General features: G+C 42.4%; 1 protein-coding gene across 8 annotated transcripts in view; it reads left to right on the forward strand.

The window, feature by feature from the left end:
• The first annotated feature begins 417 nt into the window (after positions 1-417).
• GPD2 (glycerol-3-phosphate dehydrogenase 2) overlaps positions 418-27,623 on the forward strand; it is a 136,634-nt gene continuing 109,428 nt past the window's right edge. For 2 of the 8 annotated variants that reach the window (XM_026492769.4, XM_048214012.2), the window contains exon 1: positions 1,116-1,514. The gene's annotated coding sequence lies outside the window, so the exon portion shown is untranslated. Of the gene's footprint in view, positions 759-1,115; positions 1,515-20,356; positions 20,525-27,623 lie in introns of those variants that run through there. The other 6 variants (XM_057317861.1, XM_057317858.1, XM_026492770.4 and 3 more) reach the window with 6 other exon arrangements.

A 27,623-nucleotide genomic window follows, 5' to 3' on the forward strand; every position in this document is an offset into this window, starting at 1 on the left:
TTCCATTCTAATATGTACCCAAGGTTGAAAACCACTGTTTCACTGTAGAGACTTTTCCTGAAGTTACTGAGTTTGGGACCCAATCAATCTACACATTCCTTTATGTCAATTACAATAGTTTTGCCGCATTTAAAGAAATTGACTTAATAAGTAATTGGCTGACAAAAACCCACCATTGCGATTTGGGTTCAAACTAATTTGTCCGCCTTCCTTTGGAAGGCCTTTCCAACCCTCCCCTGGGTATTTTTCAACACCAAGGTAGAAACCTTATTTGCAAAACATCCACAGGTTGTGGCAGGAAAGGTCTTAAAGAAATGGGGTCCATTTGAACCCCATCTGCGCCCTCCCTGGGTCCACTTGCGCTTGCCTAGCCACTTGTAGTTCCAAGTGAGCTGGGCATGCTCAGTGGGCAGGGTCGGTTTTAGGGGGTGCATCTGGGAAGCCTGCTGCTCTGCTGCGGGGCTCTCTGCCTCCCCCCACCTGTATGAGGCTGGGCCTGAGGAGCCAATGCTAGGCGTCCCACCTTCTGGCGCTTGGGCTTGGCCTTCCCTGCGGGTTCCCACGCTGACATTCAGCGGACAGGTCAGGAGGCCGAGCAAGCCTCCAAAAGCGCGCGGGGGAGAGCCCGCGAGAGGGCTTCGGGCTCTGACGGCCGGGTCCCAGGGGTCCACCCGTTTCCTAGAAGCGTTTCTAGGCCCAGGGAAGCCTTTCTGCTGAGGAGGGGAAGCCAGATTCGGGGGCGGGCGGCGAGAAATCAGGTAAGGCAGCCCGTCGGCGTGCAGGCGGGCAAGTGTCTCCTCTCTCCGGGACAGGTGGCGAGGGCAGCCCGCGTGGGGAGGGCAGAGGCAATCGGACACCTCCCCCATGCTCCCCGGGCCTAGCCTAGCCCAGGCCTTCTCGTCTGCCAGGCGGACGACAAGGCGGGGCGCAGGGCAGGATCCGCAGCCTAGGGCGAGGGCCGTCGCTACGGCGCGCCGCCGCCCCACCCGGCGGGACCCGCGGCCGCGTGTCCCCGTCTGGTCACGTTCATTGGGCGGCAGAGACCTCGGTCGCTCGCCACCCGCTGGTTCGCGACGCCTCACCCCCCCCCCCCCCCCGAGCCCCGGCTCCGGCTCCCGCCTCCACTTCCGCGTTTCCCCGCTGGGCCGGAGAAGCCTGGGCCGGAGAAATCCGGGCTGGATGCGGCGGCCGCGCCACCCGGGCCAGCCCCTGGGGAGGGAGGAGGAGCGGGAGCGGGAGGAGGAAGTCGCCAGGGAGGCGGGGGCGCGGCGGCGCGGGGCGCGTCGGGTTACACTGGCTCGGGCTGCCCGGGAGTGACAGCCACGCGCGCCTCGCCGCGAGGATCAGGGCCGAGTGTCTGATTCGGGGGGAGGCGAGACTCCGCCCCGCCCGGAGGAACTGTGTGCTCCTGCTCTCCCCTCGCGCGAGAGGATCAGTCTCAGGTGTGTGCTTCCTGGGAGACCCCCTTTCCCCGCCCCCAGGTCACAGCGGAGAGCGGTCCCTTTCTGACCCGGGTGAGTCCTCTAGGACTCCGGTGTTGGGTGGGTGGTGGCGGGATTCTTGGGAAAGATTGAGAATTTCTCCCCAACGACAGAAGGTGGACTCGTTCTCATGTAGGGTTTAGCTCTCTACATTTTGGAGGGGGGTGGGATAGAATACATTTTGGGTGAGAGTTGGTATCTAATTGAAAAGTGTCCTGCAAACTTTTGGCTTGTGGATGTCGCTCCTCTGATGAGAAGGATTGTTGCTCCCTTCTGAAGCAAGGGAGGGAAAGATTCTAGAACGGGGCTGGGGCTCTCTTTTGAGGACCTTAGGTGCTGGAGTGTGACAGTTCTAGGAGGAAATGGAAAGTGTACCCCGATGAACTTAAAGCAGCCTCCTCTCTCCACGTAGTAGCAAATAGATTTGCATAGTGCTTTGGCTGAATGGTATAGCCCTGTGAATGAAGTGTTGCTCTTTCCACTTGTTCTCTAGACTGCCTTCCACCTTATGCATAAAAGCATTCACTCCCCAACAGCCTTCCTTGAGAGTGTCGAAGTAATTTACAAACACAAATTCTCAGTCTTAGTGACATGGGCCAACCCACGTTACACATCACATTATACATATCATGAGAGGCAGCATAGAAATAGCTAACAGTAATTTAGTGGACTTATAAATAGTCTCGTATAAATAGGTGAGGGAAGGAAGGGTAAGTTACACCCTTTGTTGCTTTAAACAAAACTGTTAGAATTTTGCATATGTTTCAAGTTTAAGAGATGGGAAGTTTATTTTTGGACTCGGGAGGGTAATGACAATGGCCACACTGGGGCCAGGCACTTCCTGACTGCTCCCAACTACTGTGGTCTCTGAGTTCTACAGTTCTTGCAGGCTGTCCAGTGAGAGCTGGGTGCCATTGCCCAATGGATATCATGTGCGGCCTGGGGAACTTTATGATGTGGATGTTGAAACCCTTTTGTGTTCCTCATAAGGACATATGTCAAGTTACAATGCTCCCTTGATTTTTAAAAATCAACCTTTCAAATAAAGCGGCATTACCTTAGTAAAAAATGGATAAAAGATGGAATTTTAGGTTTGACAAGCAGCATAGGTGGAGCTGTCCATTTTGATTTCTCACACAGTCACTTTGTAAAGAAATTCTGAGCAGCATTAAAGTTCTACTTTTTCCCCCTCTCTGATTTTTTTTTTTTTTTTTAAGAGAGGGAGAGAGAGAGCAGGAGAGGGGCAGAGGGAGAGGGAAAGAGAATCTTAAGCAGACTTCACACCCAGCGTGGAGCCAGACACAGGGCTTGATCTCATAACCCTGAGATGATGACCTGAGCCAAAATCAAGAGTCAGACGCTTAAGCCACTGAGCCACCCAGGGCTCCCCTGCCTCCCCCCCACCATTTATTGAAAGATGTATTGAGGCTCAGTAATTGACAAGAGGGCTACAGTTACCAATTGTCATGGGTTTTAGCCTCTCCCCCGTTAGTTCTTGTAACTATCTAATCTCGTTAAAGCTATTTAAAAAGATTTGATTATCACTGTATTTCTAACGCTTAGAGTGGTGACTAGCTTGTAGTAAGTGCTCAATAAATATTTTCTCAACGAATAACTGAACTATGGGACAGGCTCTAGCTGAGTGTAGCTGGGGGAAGAAAACAAGACCTTGGCCTTAGGTAATCTATTCAAACTCACTGAGCCTCAACTGTCTCATTGGCAAAATATGGATACTAGTATATGATATAGCACATGTAAAATTGCTAGTGATGTACTTTTTAGTAGGTAGACTTCAAAATATTAGCTTCCTTCCTTCTTATATATTTTTCTTTTTATATTCAAAAGGGAAAGATTTGGGCAAAGAATAGATACTTTAGCTCCTGCAGGTTGTGCATGAATTATCCAGGCATTATCCCCTTTCCTTTGTGTGTGTGTGTGATTGAGGGCGAAGCTGATTAGTGGCAAGCCCTTATTACAGAAGGAAACCATTTTCCAAATGAGTATCTAATTTCTCCTTTTTTTTTTTTTTTTTAAGATTGATTTATTTGGGAGAGAGTGAGAGCGAGCAAGCCCACGAGCGGGAGGGGCAGAGGAAGAGAGACTCCCAAGCAGAGTCCATGCTGAGTGCAGAGTGCATCATGGGACTGGATCTCTTGAGCATGAGATCACGCCCTGATCTGAAACCAAGAGTCAGACGGTCAACCGACTGTGCCCCGCTGGCACCCCTCTCCTCTTTATTTTTTTTAATATGGTGATGTTTCTGCTTAGGTTTTTCAAAACTTGGGTCATTCTGCTCGTCAACACCAGGACTTTACTAGGTTGTCCTAAGCACCGAAACAACACTTCAGAAAGAGCATTAGAGCATATAAAACACATTTGGGGCGCCTGGGTAGTGTAGTCGGTTGTGTGTCCAACTCTTGGTTTCAGCTCAGGTTGTGATCTCAGGTCATGATCTCAGGGTCATGATCTCAGAGTTGTGAAATTGAGCCCTGCGTTGGGTTCCGCACTCACCCAGGAGTCTGCTTGAGATTCTCTCTCTCCCTCTGCCCCTCCCGCTTGTGCGCTCTCTCTCTAAAATAAATAAATAAATCTTTAAAAAGAAAGAAAGAAAGAAAACACATTCGGCTTTGAACAACATGGCTTTGAACTGTGTGGGTTCACTTATATGTGAAGTTTTTTCAATAAATACAGTACAGTACTATAAATGTATTTTCTTTTCCTTATGATTTTCTTAATAATGTTTTCTTTTCTCTAGCTTACTTTATTATAATACAGTATATAATATGTATACAAAATATGTGTTAATCAACTCTTTATGTTATCAGTAAAGCTTCTGGTCAACAGTAGATTTTTAGTAATTAAGTTTTTGGGGAGTCAGTTATATGAGCAGGGAGTCGGCACCCCTAACCCCTACATTTTTCAAAGGTCAACTGTATATTTAACACTTGGCTTCTTGAATGAAGTTTTCTTTAGGCTTGTGTAGCATTACATAGTAGCAAGTGCTAGAAAAAGAAAAAGTTTGGTTATCTTGCTTTTGAGAGAGTTAGAGTTTGTTTAACAAGGTTAAACAACTAGGGACCAGCATAAGATCTTGCATAATCATATACCCATTAGTAGAATGTTGACTTTAACTGTGAGGTTATGCTGGGGAGATGTTAATATGGGCTCAAATAGTTGAGACAGTTTTGTGGTGAAGAGAATGTCATTTCAGCAACAAAGAGATCTATAGTTTCCTGAAGATTAAGGCAAAGAGAGGTCATGATTGTATCAAGAATGTTTGCTATTTTGTATTTCAGTGCATTAAAAAGTCAGCACAATCCTATGCTTTCAAAAATGAACTTTCTGTGGGAAAGTATTAAAAACCTACAGTAAAATTCTGTATGTGGACTAAGTATTACTTTTCACTGTATCTCTTAAGTTTTAAAGCTCAGGATTAGAGTTACAAATTATAACTCTTCATTTTTGCCACTTTTAACACACTTACATAAACATGTATCACACGGCCTGCCTGTTACTTTATCCAGTTGTGTGTAATGGGATATATTTTTCATCTGATGTTTCTGGTGAAAATTACTAGTCATTAGGTGTGGGACCCCCACACCTGGCTAATTTCAGGACTGTTATTTGGGAAGCTAGGGAGGCACTGAACGGAACTAAACTGAGAAGATTATTAATGTGTTTCTAGATGCTCATCCAAATACTTAGATAATCCCATCAGGACTCATCACCTTTGAAATAAGAAGAAGCCGTAGTAATTGTGTCCTAGAGGAAGAAGCAACTAATGAAGGGTGTGTTGTACATTTCCTTGTTGACATGATGCTGGAAAGAAATGGGGGAGGGAAAGATGATCAGATTCAACTTCAATGAGAAAGACAAAGGCTAAGGTGGCTGCAAGCCAAGACATCTGTGGCAACTTCAGAGTAGACCTCTTCCTGTATTATCTGACCAGAGATTGACCTCAGGAACTTTTAAGGAAAAGGAAACACAGGAGCTGATGCTTTGCATACCTGAGGATGTTTAGGAACCGACTGTGGTCAGAGTTTGTCCAGAACTCTGATTTTGTGTCCTGACATGGATGTGACTATGGTTTTTTTTTGTTTGTTTTTTCTTGTTTTCCAGGATTTTCATCTTTTGTTGGAGGTTCTTACTGGCTCTTTGTGTTAAGTATTTCTTCTTAGATCATATCTGTGTTCTTCTTTCCCATTTTTCAGTTGAAATATTTATCTGGTTCTTTCAAAATCAGATTTCTGATTTATACAGCAGATAAGACATGGTTTCTGATTTTAATGAGGTCAAGCTGTGGTTTTGTTAGTTCACTAAAATTAAGAAACTAATTAATAGAAAATTTTTTCCTCCTAAGTAAAAATTTATTGTGACATACATATTAACACAATTTTAAGACATTATTTGGGAACTTTTTTTATTGTTCTGGCAAAATGAAATTGTTATTGATTCACTTTATTTTTTAGTAGTGAGATCTGGGGTGCCTGGGTGACTCAGTCAGTTAAGTGTCCAACTCTTGGTTCTGGCTCAGGTCATGATCTCGGGGTCTTGGATTAAGCCCCATGTTGGACTCTGTGCTCGGTGGGGAGACTGCTTCTCTCTCTCTCCCTCTGCTCCTCCCCCCACTCATGCTCTCTCTCTCTCTCTTTGTAAGATATATAAATCTTAAAAAACAAAAAATAGTGAGATGTTAGGGTGCTTTTTAAACAACGACTTTAATTTAGATTTTTTCAAGCCTCATATTCTTTAAAAAGTGACCTGTCCTCTGTGGGAGCTCATATTTGATTACCCACTTACATCCTACTTTAAAAAGGTTTTATAATATAGAGAGGAAAGCAAACCCCACAAACCATAACAGAGAGGTTGGTTTCTGAAAATGAGTTTTCTAGAATTTGCTACTATCAAATGAGATGGCCTCCCAGTATGACTTGGTGACTTATGCTTAGAAAGCTTTATTACTTACCTTGTATCCACTAGTGGCCACTAAGGCCAGATGGTTTTATGCAAGAGGAACAAAAGTTTATGTTCAAAGTAAACATTTTAGGAACACTTTAGTTAAGATTTTTTACCATTATTATTTCAATAAGATACAATAAACTTCTAAATGCATTTGAGAAGTGATGAAAATAATATAGCTTAGGGTATTAGGTTCTCAAAAGCTGTTTTCCTTTTATTTAAACTGGTTAAAGAGAGGATGTTTGTTTCATTGTGGTAGTGTCAAAACCGCTTTGATCATACCACTTTCTGCTCCACTCTTCCGTGGGTTACTCTGACCTATTGGATCAAATTCCAGATATTTGTCTTTGAATTCACAGACCTCTCTAGTCGTGCTCCAATATTAAGGTTGTGTCCTTATCTTCCCTGTGATCCAGCCACACTGGACTACGTGGAATTCCCTAAATCTGTCTTATTCCTACTGCTGCTCCTATATTCATGCCCTTCCTTCTACTTCACCTTTTTGAAATCTTTCCACTCCTTAAATGTCCTGACCATTGACTGCCAGTGTCACGGTGCTTTCCCTCACTGCTCCAGTCAAAAGTGTTTTGTAAATTTCCTAAATCCTTCAACTGCTCCTGTGATGCCAGTCCTAGCCTCTGGGTTTCTCCTTTGTAAGCTAATTATTTGAAACCATGTGTCATTTCCTTTTCTGCAGATCATGCAGAGCAAGGGCTCGTCCTTACACAATTTTATAGATTTCACATGCCCAGCCCAAATGCCTTGCACGTGGGGAACACCTAGGTAAACAGTTTTTGAATAAGTGATCGCCTTATGTAATTCTCCTATCCTTTAGTTACTCAGGAAGCATGTGATAGAAATGGGTTGGGTATGATTGGAGAACAGATAACCTAGGCAGGTGCATTCCAGATAATCAGTTGAACTAGATACTTTAAGCTTTCTGTTTTCCAGGCCTCCCCTTTTTCTTTACACATTTGGCACTTTTGATAGCCAAAAATACCGTATTTAGGAGGAGGAAAGGAAATCACTGTGGGTGAAGCAAAGTTATGAAAACAACCCCTGAAGAAAATGAGTGGAGGAATCTGCAAAGGAGAAGGTTATTTAGGGTCCACTGAGGGCTCCCTTCTTTTCACCAATTTCTCCCTTCTCTCCCACCTGCCCACCTAATCCAGTCTCTTAGAAAAGAATCTGGAAAATTAATCCATAAAAAGATGATTGATAAAATTAACTTGTCACCTTATCAGAAGTCTCCAGATTCTCAAGGGACAAAAACCTTGACAATCATTTATGGAAGTGAGGAGAAGGAACCTTCAGGGAGCACTGTTTCCCTGAGCGTCCCTGCAGTCACTGTCTAAGCCACTTAAGTGTGGCTTTGGTCAGTTTCTGCACATTTCCGTTCCTTCCTCTGTACAAGGAGGTAGGCTGCATGAATTTTAAGCCCATGAAAGCATGACATATTTTAGAACTCTTGTCTTGCCAAAGGTGAGGCCGGTCTTGGTCAGTGGATTCTGTTCACTGCTGGACATTTGATCTAACTTTTCCTCTTCCCCAAGTTTGGGATCTCCTTACTCCCAGTCTCTCCAGATGTAGCAGTCATATGCGGAGGATGCTACATTCTCTGCATCTCCCCCCTGGCTTATGCTCATAGGATCCGTTACAGCAAGTCTATTTCCCTTCCTTCTCTCATCACGCGTGCTAGTATTAACCCCTTTCCCTCCTCCTAGCGCACCATTAAGTAGCTGGGATATTTATCTAAAAGAAATATGGATTCACAGAATTGTAAAATAGGAAAGGGGTCAGAGATCTAACCCAACTCTGTCTTTTTATTATGAATAATAAATAGTAATGACAAGTATCGTTTACAGAGCAATCACCATTTCCTAGGCACTGCGCTAAGTACTTGGTTTACCTTATTTCATATAGCCACAGTGAACTGTTATTATCAGTGGGGAAACATAGTTCCAGAGAACTTAAGTGACTCACTCAAAGCCACATAGTTATTTCCTGGTATGACTGAAACTCCCTTGAAAACTGTGTTAAGAAATAATAGATCGGCGATGGGTATTAAGGAGGGCACATGTTGCATGGAGCACTGGGTGTTATACGCAAATAGTGAATCATGGAACATTGCATCAAAAACATGGATGTACTGTATGGTGACTAATATAACAAAATAAAAATTATAAAAAAAAAGAAATAATAGAATCAAGGGATAATCCTTCCAGTATGTCTGTAATGTATTTCCTGCTTTTCGCTGCTTTGGATTCCACTGCTTGACTCATTGAACTTTGCCTTTTAACACTTCCACTTCCTAATATATTACCGTATGGTTTCAGCAGTTTTCACCGGCGATACTGAACTTGTTCAGACATCGAATTCATAGCACAGTGTGCCTGCCTAAAATAGTATTCCGACTTCTGGGAACCCATGCCGTTGTTAAAATCTTCTTTAGTGTTAGTGCATGGGGAGACAACCTGCAGCTTGGTGCTAATCTGCTTTTCCCCCTCCTGCACCTGGGTTTGTGAATGCTACTGGGAAAATGAACACAGTCATGCAAACTGGAGGTCCATACAAATTCACGTTCTCCAGTATCAGCCATGAGGCAGTTCTTTCACCTGTTTTTAGACTGCACCTTATCCCATTTTCCGCCATAGCTTTACCAACCTTCAGCATTATCTTTGAGTCTCTTGCCTGACCTGTGCATTTTTTTTGTGTCAAAGTGCCATGGCATTTCAATACTCTATTAAGAATTAATATAATGTTCAAGAATAAATCTGATTTAAACACATAGAAAATAAGCAAAGTTATTTGGCCTCTTATTTGTTCATTCATTTGGTTATATTTACTAGATATCACTAAGCATCAAAGATTTCCAGATTAAAAACCAAGTCCCATTATTTTTCAGTATTTCAAGTCATTTTCTTATGTGTATTTCTGCCTGAGTAGGATAAAATAGGATAAAATGCGTTTTATAGTTTGAGCTGAGCTGATGAGATTGAAATTTTATTTGTTTATTTACTTATTCATATTTAAATTCAAGTGAGTTAACATACAGTGTAGTATTGGTTTCAGGAGTAGAATTTAGTGGTTCATCACTTACCTATAACACCCAGTTCTCATCCCAACAAGTGACCTCCTTGATGCCCATCACCCACTTAGCCCATCCCCCACCCGCCTCCCCTCCAGCAACCCTCAGTTTGTTCTCTATAGTTAAGTCTCTTAGTTTGCTTCCCTCTGTTTTTATCATATTTTATTTTTCCTTCCCTTCCCCTATGTTCATCTGTTTTGTTTCTTAAATTCCACATAAGTGAAATCATGTGGTATTTGTCTTTCTCTGACTTACTTCACTAAGCATAATATCCTCTAGCTCCATCCACATTGTTGCAAATGGCAAGATTTAATTCTTTTTGTTGGTTGAGTAATAGTTCCTTGTGTGTGTGTGTGTGTGTGTATAGTGTATATATATATATGTGTGTGTCTATATATATATATATATATATATATATATATATATATATAGACACACCACATTTTCTTTATCCATTCATCAGTCGATGGACATTTGGGCTCTTTCCATAGTTTGGCTATTGTTGATAATGCTCTTATAAACATTGGGGTGCTTGTGCCCCTTTGAATCAGCATTTTTGTATCCTTTGGATAAATACCTAGTAGTGCAATTGCTGAGTCATAGGGTAATTCTATTTTTAATTTTTTGAGGAACCTCCATACCATTTTCCAGAGTGGCTGCACCAGTTTGCATTCCCACCAATAGTGTAAGAGGGTTCCCCTTTCTCTGCATCCTCACCAACATCTTTTGTTTCCTGAGTTGTTAATTTTAGCCATTCTGACAGGTGTGAGGTGGTATCTCATTGTGGTTTTGATTTGTATTTCCCTGATGATGAGTGAAGTTGAGCATTTTTTCATATGTCTGTTAGCCATCTGAATGTCTTCTTTGGAGAAGTGTCTATTCATGTCTTCTGCCCATTTCTTAACTGGATTTTTTTTTTTGGATATTGAATTCGATAAGTCCTTTATGTATTTTGGATTCTAACCCTTTATTAGATATGTCATTTGCAGATATCTTCTTCCATTGCATTGGTTGTTTTTTAGTTTTGTTGACTGTTTCCTTTGCTGTGCAGAAGCTTTTTATCTTGTTGAGGTCCCGGCAGTTCATTTTTGCTTTTGTTTCCCTTGCCCCCGGAGACCTGTGCATTTCTTTATCAGATGATTGTTAGTGGTTAGGGCAAACTAAACTGTTGGAAGGATCTGAGAGTACATAAAAGCACATATGTGACAGATGTTTATTTCTTGATCATAGCATAATCTTGATTGGTGAGTAACTTTCCTCTACTTGATGATTTAGACACCCTGGAACCTTTCATTGACTCTGCTGTTCCTTAGGGCTTTGTTTTCGACTTTATCCAGTTAGTGGAAGGAGAAAGAGAAGAAGTATATCCACTTTCAAACACTTGGTCTTACAATGAATGTATCACTTCCTCAGACATACCATTGGCCAGAAATCAGGTGCACAACAAAGGGAGACTGGAAAATGTAGTGTAGCTGGGAGCCAAAGAGATTGTGGGTTTTTGGTGAAGCTATTCCCTTCACAGTGCTTTGCATCCTATTATACTGAGAAAACAGAGATCAGAGATATCATGTCAACTGGTAATATTTTGGTCTCCATCATTAACTACCAAGTTAGAGGTAGAGTTATTCAAAGTTGGTGCTTTCACCAGTTCTCAGATCCCCCATCCTTTTAGCTACCTTTCTCTATGAAATTTCTCCATGTTCATCTGTATTTTGAATATTTACAAGAACACTCAAGATTCTCCCATCACAAAAACACACAAGACTGAAAAACGAAACTATTCCCTTACGCTGTACTACCCTCTAGCTACATGCTCACTTTCTCTTCTTTCAAGCTATGTTTCTCCGAAGTATATTGTGTATGATGTTTTTCTGTTTCCTCACCTTCCATTCACTTCACAACTGTTGCAAATTTGGCTTCTACCTTAGATGAATCTGTTACCGTATGATTATTGGTGTCCCCCTTATTGGCAAATCAATGGGACCTTATTAGTTGAAATGCCTGTGATTCTGCTCATTCCCTCCTTTGTGAAGTTGAACTTTCACTAGGCTAATATGACACCTTGTTTTTCTTTTGGACTTCTCCTTGTGGATCTCTTTGGCAGGTTCCTCCCCTTGATATTAGAGTTCCTAGTGCCTGTCCACTGTCTTCTCAATGTAGAAGCTCTCTGCACCACCAAGTTCATCCATATCCCTGATTTCAGGAATTCCCACATCGACATCTCCAGGGGCATCTGGGTGGCTCAGTTGATTAAGGGTCTGCCTTCTGCTCAGGTCATGATCCCAGGGTCCTGGGATCCAGCCCCTGCACTGGGCTCCCTGCTGGTGGGGAGTCTGCTTGTCCCTCTGCCTCTCCTTCTGCTCATGCTCTGTCTTTCTCTCTCTCTCAAATAAGTAAATAAAATCTTAAGAAAAATCAACATCTCCAACCAGACCTCTTTCCTGAATTCAGACTCAGTGGGCATTTCCACCTGGATATCCCACAGATAGGACTCACCATCTCCCTCCACCCTTCGTAATGCTCCTCCAATGTTTCTCCTCTCATTGAAACAGCACCACCATCCTTCCTCCCCTCTATATCATCCATTCATTTGTTAAATTTATCATTGACCTAACATATATCAGGCATTTTTCTACAAATTAAGATTACAGTGGTGTACAAAACAGGTACAGTCTCTGCTTTGTAGAGTTTCATTTGCGGGGGCGGGGAGGAACGGAAAGGGAATAATATTGATTAAATAAGGAAGAGACATATGAGATGATGAGAACTATGTGGTTATTTTGAATTTGGATGGCTTGGGAAGGCCTCTCTGAGGAGCTGACATTTGAGCTGGGTCCTGAATAACCAGAAGGAGTTAGCTGTGCAAAGATGAGGAGCAGAACATTCCAGGCTGGGAAGATAGCTGGTGCCAAAACCCTAATTATATTCTTGATGAATTTGTTGGGCTAGGAGGGAAACCAGGATAGTGTTGTATCCCTGAAGTTAGGAGTTCAAAATGTTTTAAAATGATGTTTCTGTGTCAGTTATAGAGATTGCATTTGGTGAAATTAGACCATTTATGTTATTGATTATTTTTAAAAAGATTTTATTTATCCCTTTGTCAGAGAGAGAGAGAAAGAGAGAGAGAGAGCACGAGCAGGCAGAGCGGCAGGCAGAGGGAGAAGCAGGCTCCCCGCTGAGCAAGGAGCCTGATGCGAGACTCCATCCCAGGACCCTAGGATGATGACCTGAGCCGAAGGCTGAGCCACCCAGGCGCCCCACCATTTGTGATTTTGATACTTTGACATATAGGTTAAGTAGAGAGAGGCTGGGGCAGAAGCTTATTGAATTGAGTTGTGGAAGCAGAGACAGTGCTTACAGACAACTCTTCCAAAAATTTTTGTTGTGAAGAGACACAGAGGGGTGGAAAAGTTCTTGGAAAGAGATATTGGCTAGGGAAGGGTTTGTTAGCACCACGGAGTAATACAATGAATTTAAGCAGAAAGGAAAAGATAGAATGTTTAAGTAGGGAGGAAAAACGGATGAAGGCAGGAGAGAGTGGTGGATAATTGTCAGAGTACAATTCCTGAAGAGCCAGGAAGGGAGGAAATCCAAGGCACAAAGTAGAGGTTAGTCCTTACTAGGAACAGGGACATCTCATTTATAGTAAAAGGAAGGACTGCAGAAAGAATGGGTACAGAGGCTGATATGTCATGGTGTGGGTGGTGGGAAGTTCTTCCCTAATTGCTTCTACTTTCCTAATGAAGTGTGATGATGTTGGGGTGGAGAGAGGTAAAACAGATTTTGGAAAAAGGGGAAATAGCTATTTTGAAACATTCTGGGGAAATATAATAGGATTGCTGGTCAGTGTAGATCGCCCATTGAAGATTTGCAGCCATGAATTTAAGTTGAGGCTGTTTGGGGTTGTGTTTTGTGCTAGGCAGTTTCTTCAGCTGTTAGGGGGAGGTGTGGAGCGGGTAGATAGTTGGGCTTAACCAACTTGGGGATTTGCCAGGTCAGAGTCAGGAAGAGAGGAACAAGTACTTACAAGGGAGAGGTTACAGTGATGGACCTTGACCCGAAGCTGGGCAGAAAGAGAAGTGAGGGTGTAACTGATAGTGGAAAAAATGGAAGGGTCAATGGACTGGGAAGCCAGATAATGCCAAGAAAATGGGGATGGAAATACCAGAGTGGATGAGCTGGAGACAGAGAAGGTAGTGTTTACCATGTGGGATGCTTGAAGCTGACATCTCCAAGCTGGTACGAGTAATCATGATGCCAAAATCCAAGGTTATGGCAGGGTGGGCGGTGGCTGAGGCAGGGTCAAAAAGATCATCAGAGGTGCGGTGATGTAGAGACTGGGGCCTCCACGTAGATGCAGAGGACAGCAAGAACGAGGACGCATGTTTGGAAAGGAAACAGCCAGGTGCTTCAGGTGCAGTAGATGGGAGCCACAGCAAGAAGGGATAACAGGTGGTAAAGTCTAAAGACATGAACTTAAAATAGGTAAGATTTGAACGAGGATAGGGACGTTGGAAGGTGTACTGGGCAAACACTGAATTCATCTCCAGGCTAGGGGATTTTTGAGATTGAATCAGGGCTGTTACTCAAAGTCTTTACAACTCAAATGGCATGAGCCTAACATTTGCAAGCCTTTGGTCTGGGGGGCTTTTGGGAAGATAGGCATTAACTCTTTCATCGCTTAATCATTGGAAGGTCCCAGGAAAGGGGCTAGTTATGACCCAGATCAGAGGTGTTTTGACGCCTTAGCCACGGGTACAGCCATCCCTGTTTATACTGGCTGAACATCAGACTTCAGTTTGAGAGTATTAACAGCCTACTCTTAATGGGATGCTAGGAAAATGGTGTTAATTGGCTTCAGGCTTCAAAATTCAGGTTAAGTCTTGCCTTCTCCATGTTTTTAGAACCTTCAGAGAAGGGGACATTTTGGAGTTTGCTGAGGGTAGAGTTTGAGTTCGAGAGGACAGAATGGGAAGGAGAGAGGGCTGAGAAGGTGAGAAATGGGGCAGATTGGGCTTCCGGTGATGAGCGAGGTATAGAGGATTGTGGAGCATGCTGGGATTGGTCCCTGTGGTGTCTCGGGGAGGCTGGGTGCAGACCGTATAGCAAGGGTGAGCAAAAACCTGCTCAGACTATCTGTAGGCATCCCCTCAGGGCTCAGTGGCCAGTTGGAGTACAAAGGCTTCCTGGGGAACTGCTCCCAAGTAGCCAGAAGCATCAGGTGCTCCGAGGGCATCTTCAAGACCAGATGGTGGTGTAACCCCTGGGGGAAGTGCTTTCCATTATGTGGCAGAAGTTAAGGAGTGCTGCCTGGGGGTGGGGGGCGCAGTTATTTTAGCAATCTTTCCTCCACAACATATTTAGACTCTGTGCTTTCCACTCCATTGTCACTGTCTTTAGTTTAATTTGGACCCTTAGGAGTTTGCGTCTGGATATTCACATCCAGTCTTCTGATTTCCTGCTCCCAGAATTTCCCTGCTCTCAGACTTAAGTCCTTTTAGTTTATCTCCCTCACTGCTTCAGGGAATGTGGAACCCGAGAATGGTCTTTTAAATTCAGATGTGATTCTATCTAATCCTACTAGGAATGTTGTTAAGGATTGATATAGCATGTATAAATTGATAAGCATAGTCTTTATAACAGAGTATGCAGCCAATAAATATGCTTAAAAGCCTTCCTTGGCAATCTGTTGCCTGCTGGACAAAAGCCAAAATCCTTTGAGTGGCATATGAGATCTCCAGAGATGCCCCCTGCTTGCGCGTATGGTCTCCTCACCTCCACATTTAGGGTTCCTGCATACTGTCCTGTGCTCTAGGCATACCACACCCCCTTGTTCTTGAAACTACAGTATTCATTCATACCATCATGTCTTCGTTCATGTTCACCTTAGACCCAGTGAACCTTCAACATCTGAGTTAATGATTGCTTTCTATACAAACCTGCCCTGATGATGTTCCCTACCATGGCTAATTACCCCCTGAGCCCCTCGTCCAAACCTTATTGGTATCACTTGTATTTGTTTTAGAATCTTCCTCTCTAAGCTGTACATTCCTTAAAGGCAGAAACTATAACTGATTCATCTTTATTTACTCACAGTTTAATATAGGAGGTGCCCAATGAATGTTTGTTGAATAAATGAAAATTCAGTACATATTTGAGTTTACATATTGCCTTTCTGTTGTGAAATCTACATTATATTTTTCTGTATCCTGCTTTTCTTTCCTTCAGCAGTGGGGGTGAATGTTCTGATGAAGCAGAAGATGAATGCACTAGAGAACTGGTGGCCGTGTAGTTAGGATGGGAGGCAGACGTCATCCTGTGTTCTTTTCTTTTATGCAGTGAATTGTATTTACTTAAGTTATCCAGTGATTTTGTTCCCCACTGTCATCGTCTTGCGCTGAGTTGTAATTATTCATTTTTTTAGTTGCGCACTCAAAGGAATACAGACATCAGACAAACGTGGTTTTGCGGTAGCGTTTAAGCGTGATCGGTCGGGCAGTTTCCAGTGCCCGCTTGCAACTGCACAGTTGGTGTGTGGAGCCTTTTGGAACCTTGGTTAAAATGCCCAGTTCCTTTTAGGCCTCTTCAAACCCTGGTTTCCTTCATCCTATGCAAGCTAACCGATTACTTATATGTAACAAAGAAATGAGAGAATGTAAACCAGACATCAATAGTAATAGCCTAGTGAGTAAAGGGTGAGAAGGGCACGTGTGAAGTGTGAAATGAAGTGGTAGTGGTGTCACTCCTTAGTGTAGACGGGTAGGAATGGTGTGTGGAGGGGAGGGCAAAGCTGCATAGAAGGGCAGTGGAGGAGTCTGGGGGGAATGGAGGGGATTCTGTGGGCATGGGTAAACGTGGCTGGGGGGATGCAGTGAGCTATTGGGCATGGCTGGCATACGTTGAATGAGTGACCAAAAAAGAATGACCCTTGTTCCCAGGTTCTTGCTGTGAGGTTAATCAAAGTCATGGTACAGATTTTTACATCCTGAGATCCGGGGCATCATCCTAGAAGGGATACATTCTTGAGAAATAGCTTTATTCTTTTTTTTTTTTTTTTTTAAGATTTTATTTATTTATTTATTTGAGAGAGAGTGCAAGCAAGACAGCACAAGCAGGGGAGCGTCAGGTAGAAGGAGAAGCAGGCTCCCCCTGCTGAGCAGGGAGCCTGATGCAGGACTGGATCCCAGGACCCCGGGATCATGACCTGAGCCAAAGGCAGACCCTTAACCGATGGAGCCACCCAGGCACCCTGAAATATCTTTATTTTTTGAAAAAATATTGACTCCGAGATTGTTACGATAGCATTTTGTTTTATATTAGTATTTTCTCTGAGGCGGATGGTGTTTAGGGTTTGTGATAGGGCCAGAAAGCAATTTCTCACCCTCTCGGAACTAAAAATAAATACCAAGAACTATTCTGAAGAGAGGACAAAAAAACACTTGTGTTTTGGGTCAAAGTTGTCCCCAGTGACTTGGGTTAACTCAGGCCACACACCTTTGATCAGGCCTCTTACGGGGAATGTTTTAAATGCATCACATGAACGACTGGAGATAGCTGTAAGACCAAGGCCTGCACGTGGTTGGAGCCTGATCTAAAGTGGAAGAGGCCCTGGCCTCCCTGTGGCCTCTGTAACAGGTAACCCTTGGCCTGGAATTAGATCTGCGTTAGGTGTTAGGCTTTACAGGGTTTTATTTTTGATGGAACACTCATAAATATCAGCATACCTTCTGTTCGGGGGGACATTTATTTTGGGAAGAGACGCTAGATATGCCGGAGAGGCCTGCCTACAGTGTGTTCAGGGAAGTGATGGGATCAGTTTCCCTAGTGTTTGAGTCTGAAGTGCATTTGCTTGGTCAGAGTCAAGTGCTGCGAGGCTACAGCAGCTTTATGACCCCTTGTAGACGGGCTGTTTTTGTCCTCTCCTCTAACTAGTCTTCTCTGTCACCCCAGTTTGGCCTTGCACATGTGAGGAACCCATTGAAGGTGCTCAGTAATATTATGTATTAGCAAGTGGGAGTTGTTGATCGTACACGTGTTTTGACACCTTATTTACATTATCTCAAATTCTCAGCCTCACTTGTGAAACAGATAAGGTTTTTATGGATGAGAAGGCGGAGGCTTACGGTCAGGCCCACATCCAGGAAGTGGCTTAGTCGGAATGCAGATCAATGCTGTCTGTCTCTGATGGCCCTGACACCAACTGCCTTCTGCAGAGAATATTCTCCTGACCCATCAGGGATAGCATTTGCATATGCCAGGGTCAGCACCCTGTCTCTGGAAGGACACAGAGCATTAGCAGTATTCCTGCATGTGACCACTGAATTGTCACAGGGCAGGGAGAGCTGGGGAAGGTTGGCCCCTGTAGGTCCTTCCTCTGTGTCTGTGGCCTTCCTTCAGGGCCTGGCACGGGGGGAGCTCCCCAACGGGCGTGTTGTTGGCTGAAGAGATTCCACCCTGACAGTTGAACCCCGCGGCACAGTTCTAACAAGTTGCATCAGCTTTGCAGGTGTTGGTTTGATTAGTTGTTGGGATTTCTGATGCTGTGTTAAACTTTAAATCCCTGAAATATGAAATAACTAAAAATTCAAGACTAGTTTAAGTGTAGTTTAAATAGTGTAGTTTAAATAGTAGCTTAAATAGTTCATGGTGTCAGATGTTCAAGGCAGATTCATTCTAGTTAGAGTGAAGACTGTTCTTCAGAATAAGGTAGGTGAACCTGTGACATTTTCCAGTTCTGGCTTCAAGATTCCTAATAAATGGTAAAGGCAAAGTATCCTTTTCTTTTCTTTGTGTGGGTCTTTTACTCTAGTTCATTAAAGATGAGAAAAGTTGCGTAACATGAAAATCACTCGAGTAATGGTCAGATGATATGGGATTTAGTCAAATGTCCGTTATCTGTCTGCCTCGTGCTCTTTAGGTTCTCACTTTTCCCTCCTTCCTTTCTCCCCCCCTTCTTCCTTCCTTCCTCCCTCCTGCCTGCCTGCCCTCCCTCTCTCGCTTGCTTGCTTGCTTTCCTTCCTTCCTTCCTTCTTTTTCTTTTCTTTTCTCTTCTTTTCTTTCTTTCTTTTGTTCTTTCTTTCTTTCTTTCTTTCTTCTTTCTTTCATTCGTTCGTTCGTTCGTTCTTCTCTCTCTCTCACACAGTTTTACTTCTTAATAGAAGAATAATACGTGCTCATCTTAGAAATTTTAAAAATGATGCACACAAGGAAGAAAATAAAAATAACTTGCAACCCTCCCATTCAGAGATGAGGATTTAAACATTTTTGGATATATCCTTCTAGTCTTTGTACATGCACATATACTTTATTTTTTCACACATATACTTCATTTTTAATTTTTTCATTCAAATTCTCGTTAACATATATAGTAAAATTGGTTTCAGGTGTAGAATGTAGTGATTCATCACTTACATACCACATCCAATGCTCATCACAAGTGCCCTCCTTAATGCCCATCACCCATCTAGCACATCCCCCATCCACCTCCCTCCATTAACCTGCCGTTTGTTCTCTATAGTTAAGAGTCCCCTGTGGTTTTCCTCCTTCTCTGTTTTTATCTTATTTCATCTTTCCTTCCCTTCCCCTGTGTTCATCTGTTTTGTTTCTTAAATTCCGCATGAGTGAAATCATATGGTATTTGTCTCTTAGCGTAATACCCTCTAGCTCCAGCCACATTGTTGCAAATGGCAAGATTTCATTCTTTTTGACGGTCGAGTAATAGTCCCTTGTATATACACCACATCTTCTTTATCCATTCATCAATCCACGGACATTTGGGCTCTTTCCGTAATTCGGCTATTGTTGATAATGCTACTATAGACATTGGAGTGCATGTACCCTTTCAAATCAGGATTTTTGTGTCAGTTGGGTAAATGCCTACTAGTGCAATTGCTGGATCATAGGATAGTTCTATTTTTAACTTTTTGAGGAACCTCCACACTGTTTTCCAGAGTGACTGCACAATTTGCATTCCCACCAACAGTGTAGGAGGGTTCCCCTTTCTCCACATCCTTACCAACATCTGTTGTTTCCTGAGTTGTTAATTTTAGCCATTCTGACAGGTGTGAGGTGGTATCTCATTGTGGTTTTAATTTGTATTTCCCTGAGGATGAGTGATGTTGAGCATCTTTTCATGTGTCTGTTGGCCATCTGAATGTCTTCTTTGGAAAAATGTCTATTCATGTCTTCTGGCTATTTCTCAACTGGATTGTCTGGTTTTTTTTGGTGTTGAGTTTGATAAGTTATTTATAGATTTTGGATACTAACCCTTTATCAGATATGTCATTTGCAAATATCTTCTCCCATTCATTGGTTGTCTTTTAGTTTTGTTGATCTTTTCCTTTGCTGTGTGAAAGCTTTTTATCTTGAAGAGGTCCCAGCAGTTCATTTTTGCTTTTGTTTCCCTTGCCTCCGGAGTCATGTTTAGTAAGAAGTTGCCATGGCCGAGGACACAGAGGTTGCTGCCTGTGTTCTCCTCTAGGATTTTGATGGTTTCCTGTCTCACGTTTAGGTCTTTCATCCATTTTGAATTTATTTTTGTGTTTGGTGTAAGAAGATAGTCATTTTCATTCTTCTGCATGTGGCTGTCCAATTTTCCCAACATCATTTGTTGAAGAGACTGTCTTTTTTCCATTGGATATTCTTTCCAGCTTTGTCAGAGATTAGTTGGCTGTAAGTTGTGGGTCCATTTCTGAGTTTTCTATTCTGTTCCATTGATCAATGTGTCTGTTTTGGATGCCAGTATCATACTAAGTTGTATTTATTTATTTATTTATTTATTTATTTATTTATTTATTTATTTTAAAGATTTTATTTATTCATTTGACAGAGAGAGAGACAGCAGCGAGAGAGGGAACACAAGCAGAGGGAGCAGGAGAGGAAGAAGCAGGCTCCTAGCGGAAGAGCCTGACATGGGGCTCGATCCCAGAACACCAGGATCACACCCTGAGCCGAAGGCAGACGCTTAACGACTGAGCCACCCAGGAGCCCCTGAATTGTACTGTCTTGCTGACTGTAGCTTTATAATATATCTTAAAGTCTGAAATTATGATGCCTCCAGCTTTTCTTTTCTTCTTCTTTTTTTTAAAGATTTTATTTATTGTGAGAGAAAGAGAGAGAGCAAGAGTGAAAGAGAGCAAGCAGGCAAGGGGCAGAGACAGAGGCAGAGAGAGACTCTCAAGCTGACTCCATGCGGAGCACAGAACCCGATATGGAGCTTGATCCCATGACCTTGAGATCATGACCTAAGCCGAAATCAAGAGTTGGACACTTAACCAACTGAGTCACCCAGGCGCTCCTTGCTTTCCTTTTTAAGATTGCTTTGGCTATTTGGAGTTTTTTTGTGGTTCCATACAAATTTTTAGGATGTTTGTTCTAGCTCTGTGAAAAATGCTGGTGGAATTTTGATGGGGAGTGCATTAAATGTGTAGATTGCTTTGGGCAGTATGGATGTTTTAACAATATTTGTTCTTCCAATCCATGAGCATGGAATGTTTTTCCATTTCTTTGTGCCCTCTTCAGTTTCTTTCATAAGTGTTCTGTTATTTTCATGGCATAGATCTTTTACCTCTCTAGTTAGGTTTATTCCTAAGTATCTTATGGCTTTTGGTGCAGTTGTAAATGGGATCGCTTCCTTGATTTCTCTTTCTGTTGCTTCAGTATTGGTGTATAGAAATATAGCAAATTTCTCTATGTTGATTTTATATCCTGTGACTTTGCTGAATTCATTTATCAGTTACAGCAATTTTTTGTGGAGTCTTTCAAGTTTTGTACATAGAATATCATGTCATCTGAGAATAGTGAAAGTTTGACTTCTTCTTTGCCAATTTGGATACCTTTTATTTCTTTCTGTTGTCTGATTGTTGAGGCTAGGACTTCCAGTACTGTGTTAAATAACAATGGTGAGAGTGGACATTCCTTTCTTGTTCCTAACCTTAGTGGAAAAGCTCTCAGTTTTTCCTGGTTGAGGATGATATTAGCTGTCACACATATACTTTAAAACAGAAATACAGACATACACACACAGATTCTGTTATATCTACTTTTTTCTCTTCAGAATTAATTTTTACTTCCCTATTACCCCATCTCCATCCAGAGTGTAATTTAACCATGAAAGAATTAATTTCTAAGCAATAAAGAAATTCTAGAATGTTTAACTTATTCAGGCTGCCCTCTTATATCTAGAACTTTCTTCACTTTATTATAATTATTACCAGCATAAACATGTTGCTTTTTCAAGTCAGAATGGGGTAAAACGATGCTGATGGCAGTCATTAAGTTGGCATGGTGAGTGATCTACCCCCATTGTCCAGTCTGGATGGGGAAAATAGCAAGGAGCCTGGAGAGCTTAAAGGCCAGGGTTATGGGATCTAGCAGTGCCACGAAAAAGGAATGTACAGACAATGTCAGTCTTCTATATGGGGGTGACGGGATGAAGTCCAGGAAAGTCAGGTGGCTTTGTTCAGGCTGAGATTGTCATAGGGTTGGGGTGTGACTCGGGTTGTTAACTGCTCATTCTGGGATTGCTGCAGAGCACTCGACTGCCCCAGAATACGGTCTGAAAAACAAACCATGCTGCTGGCGGATGCCAAACTAATGACCCAGGGGTTGGCATAAGTGCACTGGGTGAGGTCAGGCCTGAAGCTCGCTGCATTGATACCAGAACCTGGAGTTTTGACAGGAATCCTATTAGAAGTGCTATTTTGTGAGTCACTTGCCTTCTTCTTCTTCTTCTTTTTTTTTTTTTTGACTGTCTGGTCTATCAATTTTTAAAAAATATTTTTGTATTATATTATGTTAGTCACCATACAGTACATCCCAAGTTTTTGATGTAAAGTTCTATGATTCATTACTTGCGTATAACACCCAGTGCACCATGCAATACGTGCCCTCCTTAATACCCATCACCAGCCTATCCCATTCCCCCACCCCCCTCCCCTCTGAAGCCCTCAGTTTGTTTCCCAGAGTCCATAGTCTCTCAGGGTTCATTCCCCCTTCTGTTTACCCCCCTCCCCTTCTTCTTCCCTTCTGACTGCCTCATGGTTAGAACACAGGCTCAACCTATGGACTAAATTTTTTGGATTAACTTTGGGTTTCACTTAACATTATCTCAAAATTTATGGTTGAGAAGAGACTGTTGAGCATAAATTGCTAATGTGCTCTGCTGATTTCCATCAGCTATGTGATTTGACTGACAACAGTGTGAGCCTAGCCCGCTGGGGTCTGGTGAATTACATCTGCTCAGCCAGAGTGTTTCTTGAGCTGGAATTGAAATGCATGGCCCTTTAGTTTCCAGTGTGATGCCAACACTCAGGCAATTGACTTTTGCTCTTCAGTCTCCAGCAGGGGGAATATTATGAAATAAAATGGGGAGAGGCCAGGCATCCTCAAGTTTCAAACCCATAAATATAAATAACTGTAATTAATCATATGCAGTCTCTTGTGTCTATTAAACCTATACTCAGTGGGTCAGTAAGTTTCACACAGCTCTTTAGCTTCCTGCCTGTGGTTGGTGGCAAATATTCCGGGAGCCTCAGCTTGTTGAGATGTGACCCAGGGTTCTTTTCCAACATGGGTCCAAAATCAGTTCAAGATATAATGAGTTGTGGGGGGAAAAAGTCACCTGCAAAATACCCTAGCCCAGGGGGGAATAGAAATAGAAAAAAAGATGTCTGGTTTTGGCATTTGAAAGGCTCTCTCAGTAGACACTCTCTGTTCTTTGTTACCAGCTTGCTAGACTGAGTGGTATGGAGCAGTCTTTCAAGTGTATAAGTTCAACAGATATTTATATTCAAGATTATCCCTGAAGTATTTGTTTTCCTATTACAGAATACTGTTTTTGATTGTGGTTTACATTTTTCAAGATTTTCTGATGTGACTTGTTAACTCTTCCTCTCTCTTTCTCCATTTTCTCCTTTTTTCATACTTTCATCTACTCACTATGAACATGGCTAGTGATGTCCTTAAGAAAAAATGACTGCTGTAGAGGCACCTGGGTGGCTCAGTTAAACCCCTGACTCTTGATTTTAGCTCAGGTCCATGATCTCAGGGTCATGATCTCAGGGTCATGAAATCGAGCTCCCCACCGGGCTCCACCCTCAGTGGGGAGATTCTTTCTCTCTGCCCCTCCCCTACACTTGCACACACTCTCTCTCTTTCTCAAATAAATAAATCTTTATTTTATTTTTTAAAAACATTTTATTTACTTATTTATTATTTAGAGAGAGAGAGAGAGCAAGGACAGAAGCAGAAGGAGGGGCGGGGGGGGGGGGCGATAGAGGGAGAGAATCTCAAGGAGACTCCCCACCAAGCGGAGAGCCTGACTTGGGGCTCTATCTTATGATCCTGAGATCAGGACCTGAGCCAAGATCAAGAGTTGGAGGCTTAGCAGGCTGAGCCACACAGGAGCCTCAAATAAATCTTAAAAAAAAAAAAAAGAAAAATGACTGCCTTTGCTCTTATTACCCTAAAAAACATCTTCTGCAGTGTAGCCAGGGTTGGTCTTCCTTCCTCCCTCCCTGTAAATGCCATTGTATCATTGCACCGTTCAAGACCCTCCATTGATTTTTCTATTTCTGTCTTGTCAGAATAAATTTCTTGCTAGGAGGAAGTCACATGTGACTCAGCACATCTGGTCCCCTGACCTCATCTGGAACCCACTGCCCACATCATTCACTGTGCTGCAGCCACAGCGGCGTTTCAGTTTCCAGCAGAGGTCAAGCTTGCACATGCTAAGTGTCTTTGCACGCCTGTCCCCTCTGTAAGGAAGGCCCTTCTTTTGGATCGCTGAGTGGCTGGCTCTTCCTCCTCAATTTCGCTTTTGCAAATCACCTCCATGAACATTCTATCTCGAGTAGATTCCTCATATTCCAGTCACTCTCTCACCTAATATTACATCTTCCTTCCTTCCTTTCTTTTTTTTTTTTTAAAGATTTTATTTATTTATCGGAGAGTGAGAGAGAGAGAGAGAGCACACATGCGAGAGAGAGCATGAGCGGAGGGGAGGGGAAGAAAGAGAGGCAGACTCCCCGCTGAGCAGGAAGCCCAATTTTGGGGGGGGGGGGCTTGATCCCAGGACCCTAAGATCATGACCTGAGCCGAAGGCAGATGCTTAACCGACTGAGCCAGCCAAGTGCCCCTCCATCTTATTTTCTTCATAGCACTTGTCATTTTCAAAATACTCAGTTTGCTTCCATTTGTTTATTTGTCGTTTCCCCCAGTCCATTAGAGCAGAGAACTTGCCAGCCCTTAGAGCAGCACAGAGGATACAACAGGCATTCAGTCAATCCCCGTTGAACACACGTTGCAGGAATGAATGCCCCTCCTTTCATCTTCCTTACTCGGGTCCATCGTTCAGTGATACTGTCCTGAATATTTGTTGAACTCTTGCTTTTTTTTCTTAGAGTGTACAATTTTTATCTATTACTCATCAGCAAAAAGTGTGCTTTTCATAAGCCAGTTTCTAACAAGGATTTTTAAAGTTTTTTTAGAAGTGGCAATTAGATTCTTTTTTGGCCCATTTATCTGTAAACTTTTCTTTAAATCCAGGAGAGTACCGAGAAATGTTCTAATTGTTTCCAGAGCAGGAGCAAACAGGTTTGTCACATTTTTTTTTTTTCAAGATAATGTGGATTTGTTCAGATGAGGCAAAATTGAAATACAAATTTTCTTTTTTTTTTTTTTTTTTATTGCTTGCTATGAAGACATTTTAATGTTACACTTTTGAAATACAAATTTTCTTTTCCTAATCTTGGACTACGTGCTTGTATGTGATTGGAAATCCTTCATCTTCGTAACAGACTAGTGCCGTTTGTGCCAGTTCACATACTGTGTGCAACAAACTTCAGAAATTACCTGGTGAGCACCACTGGCCTGGAACATAGGAAGGAAGGGGGAAAAGGCCCTGGAATAGATAGAGCCAGAATGTTGAAAATCTAAGTGCTGAAATGCTAATAAGTTGTTCCTTTTCCTTGCTCAGGGTTACTTACTGGTATTTTCAGCATAGTTTTAGCTAACGGGACTCTCATTTTTCTGACCGCAGTGGTACCGAGTTAGAAGTGAGCTGGAGAGCTCAAAGATCTAAAGGGAAAATGACCATTAGGCTGATAGTTTGGAAGAAACAGGAAAACTTGCATAAAGCAGATAGAAGCAGAATTCAAATGGGAACAGTCTGTGGCTTCGGGCCACTCAGTAAAGAGGTTAATGGTGTTCCTTTTACTGTTCCTGAGGGCATCGCCCTTACAGCGTAGTCTAATGTATGTAAGGATGGCTCTAAGTCATCAATAATTGAATTCATGGTTAATATATTCTTTAAAAAGACAAAGTGAACTTGCAGTTTTGAAATATTATAATTCAAAATAGTTTAGACTTTTTTTTTTTTTTTTTTTTTTAACTGTGAACTTCACTCAGAGCTCTTAGAAGGCAGGGATTTTCATGTTTGTTCTCAGTTGTACGTCCAGTGCCTGGCACATGTTGGGTGATCAGTCAATAATTACTGAATGAAAAAATGCAAGCTTTAATCACCCAACGTCTCTAAATAAATAGGACATCAAGGAAGTACCACCTTTAATGCATAAAGGTGTTTTCCCTGTACCTATTGAATGAAGAACAAGCATAAAATAATACACATGTAGAGTTAAAATAGCTCTGGATATTTTCAAAGACACTTCATTTATAGAGGGAGCAAGGCTCAGCAAATTCAGATGATTTGCCTGACTTCACAAAGCAAGTTACAGGTAGAGACTGAATGGCAAGGCAAGTCTCCTCCACCTCGCGTTCTGGAATACACTTGATGATTTTCTTTTTTTTGTCTGGTGTTTTGAGATTTGAAAGAATATAGAGGTTTGTTGTTGTTGTGTTTTTGTTTCTTTTCTTTTTTTTTCTTTTTAATTTTTTTTTTAGCAATAGCAACTTTAGAGAGAATATTGAGTAGAACCCTTTATCTTCTTTTGTGCATGCTGTTAAATTTTAGACTGTCAAATGCTCAGGTATTAGCTGAGTAATGTTGGTACACAATATCTCATGCACAGTGACTAGAGTTGTTTATAGCCTAGTACTTGAATGCATTCCGCTGAAGAGTGTGTGCCAGTCCTTTTAAAGAAGAAAAGAAAAATCTAAAAAGGAGAGGCTTGAAGAGGATCCCTCATTCAAATGGGGAGAATAGGATCTTATGACCGAGACTGTTTTAGCCAAGAAGCCTGAGCTGGAAATACAGATTTGCTTATTATTTTGGGGGTGAGGGGATGAATATTTACAAAGTGTTGCATTACTTGTACTCCATACTTTTTAAAAAAAGATTAATTATTAGTTTTAAAGATTAATTAATTATTAATTTATTTTAGAGAGAGAGCATGCACACACACAGGCCTGAGGGTAGGGACAGAGGGAGAGAATCCTCAAGCAGACTCCCTGATGAGCGTGGAGCCCTATTTTGAGGGGCGGGGGCTCCACGGGGCGATCCCACGACCCTGAGATCATGGCCTGAGCCGAAATCAAGAGTTAGCCACCCAGCTGAGCCACCCAGGTGCCCTCGTATTAGATACTTTTTAAATAAATTTTTGTTAGAAATACGAAGTCTGCAATCTGCCTTTCCTCTTGTCCAATTTTTATTTCTTTTAGCGTCAGACTTTTTTTTTTTTTTTTTAAAGATTTTATTTATTTGACAGAGAGAGACAGCCAGCGAGAGAGGGAACACAAGCAGGGGGAGCGGGAGAGGAGAAGCAGGCTCCCAGCGGAACAGGGAGCCCGATGCGGGGCTTGATCCCAAGACACCGGGATCACGCCCTGAGCCGCAGGCAGACGCTTAACGCCTGAGCCACCCAGGCACCCTCAAGGGTCAGATATTTTTAGGGAGTGTGATCACTAAGCTAAAGAATACAATACGTGTTTATTTTGACTATAGTATATCTTAGATTTTCTTTGCATCTAAGCTGTGTGTGTAATTTGACCCTTTGTTGATAGGTACATTTATACATGAAGTGGATTATGAGATGTGCAGGGGAGTGAATTTTAAATGCAAATTTCAGCAGGCTGATGGGTGGGGGGTTGGGGGTTGGGGAAAGACTAAGGGGTGTAAAAAGTGGTTGGCTTTATTTCCT

The sequence above is a fragment of the Ursus arctos genome, unplaced genomic scaffold (assembly GCF_023065955.2).
Source record: "Ursus arctos isolate Adak ecotype North America unplaced genomic scaffold, UrsArc2.0 scaffold_1, whole genome shotgun sequence".
In the NCBI taxonomy this organism is placed as follows: Eukaryota; Metazoa; Chordata; class Mammalia; order Carnivora; family Ursidae; genus Ursus; species Ursus arctos.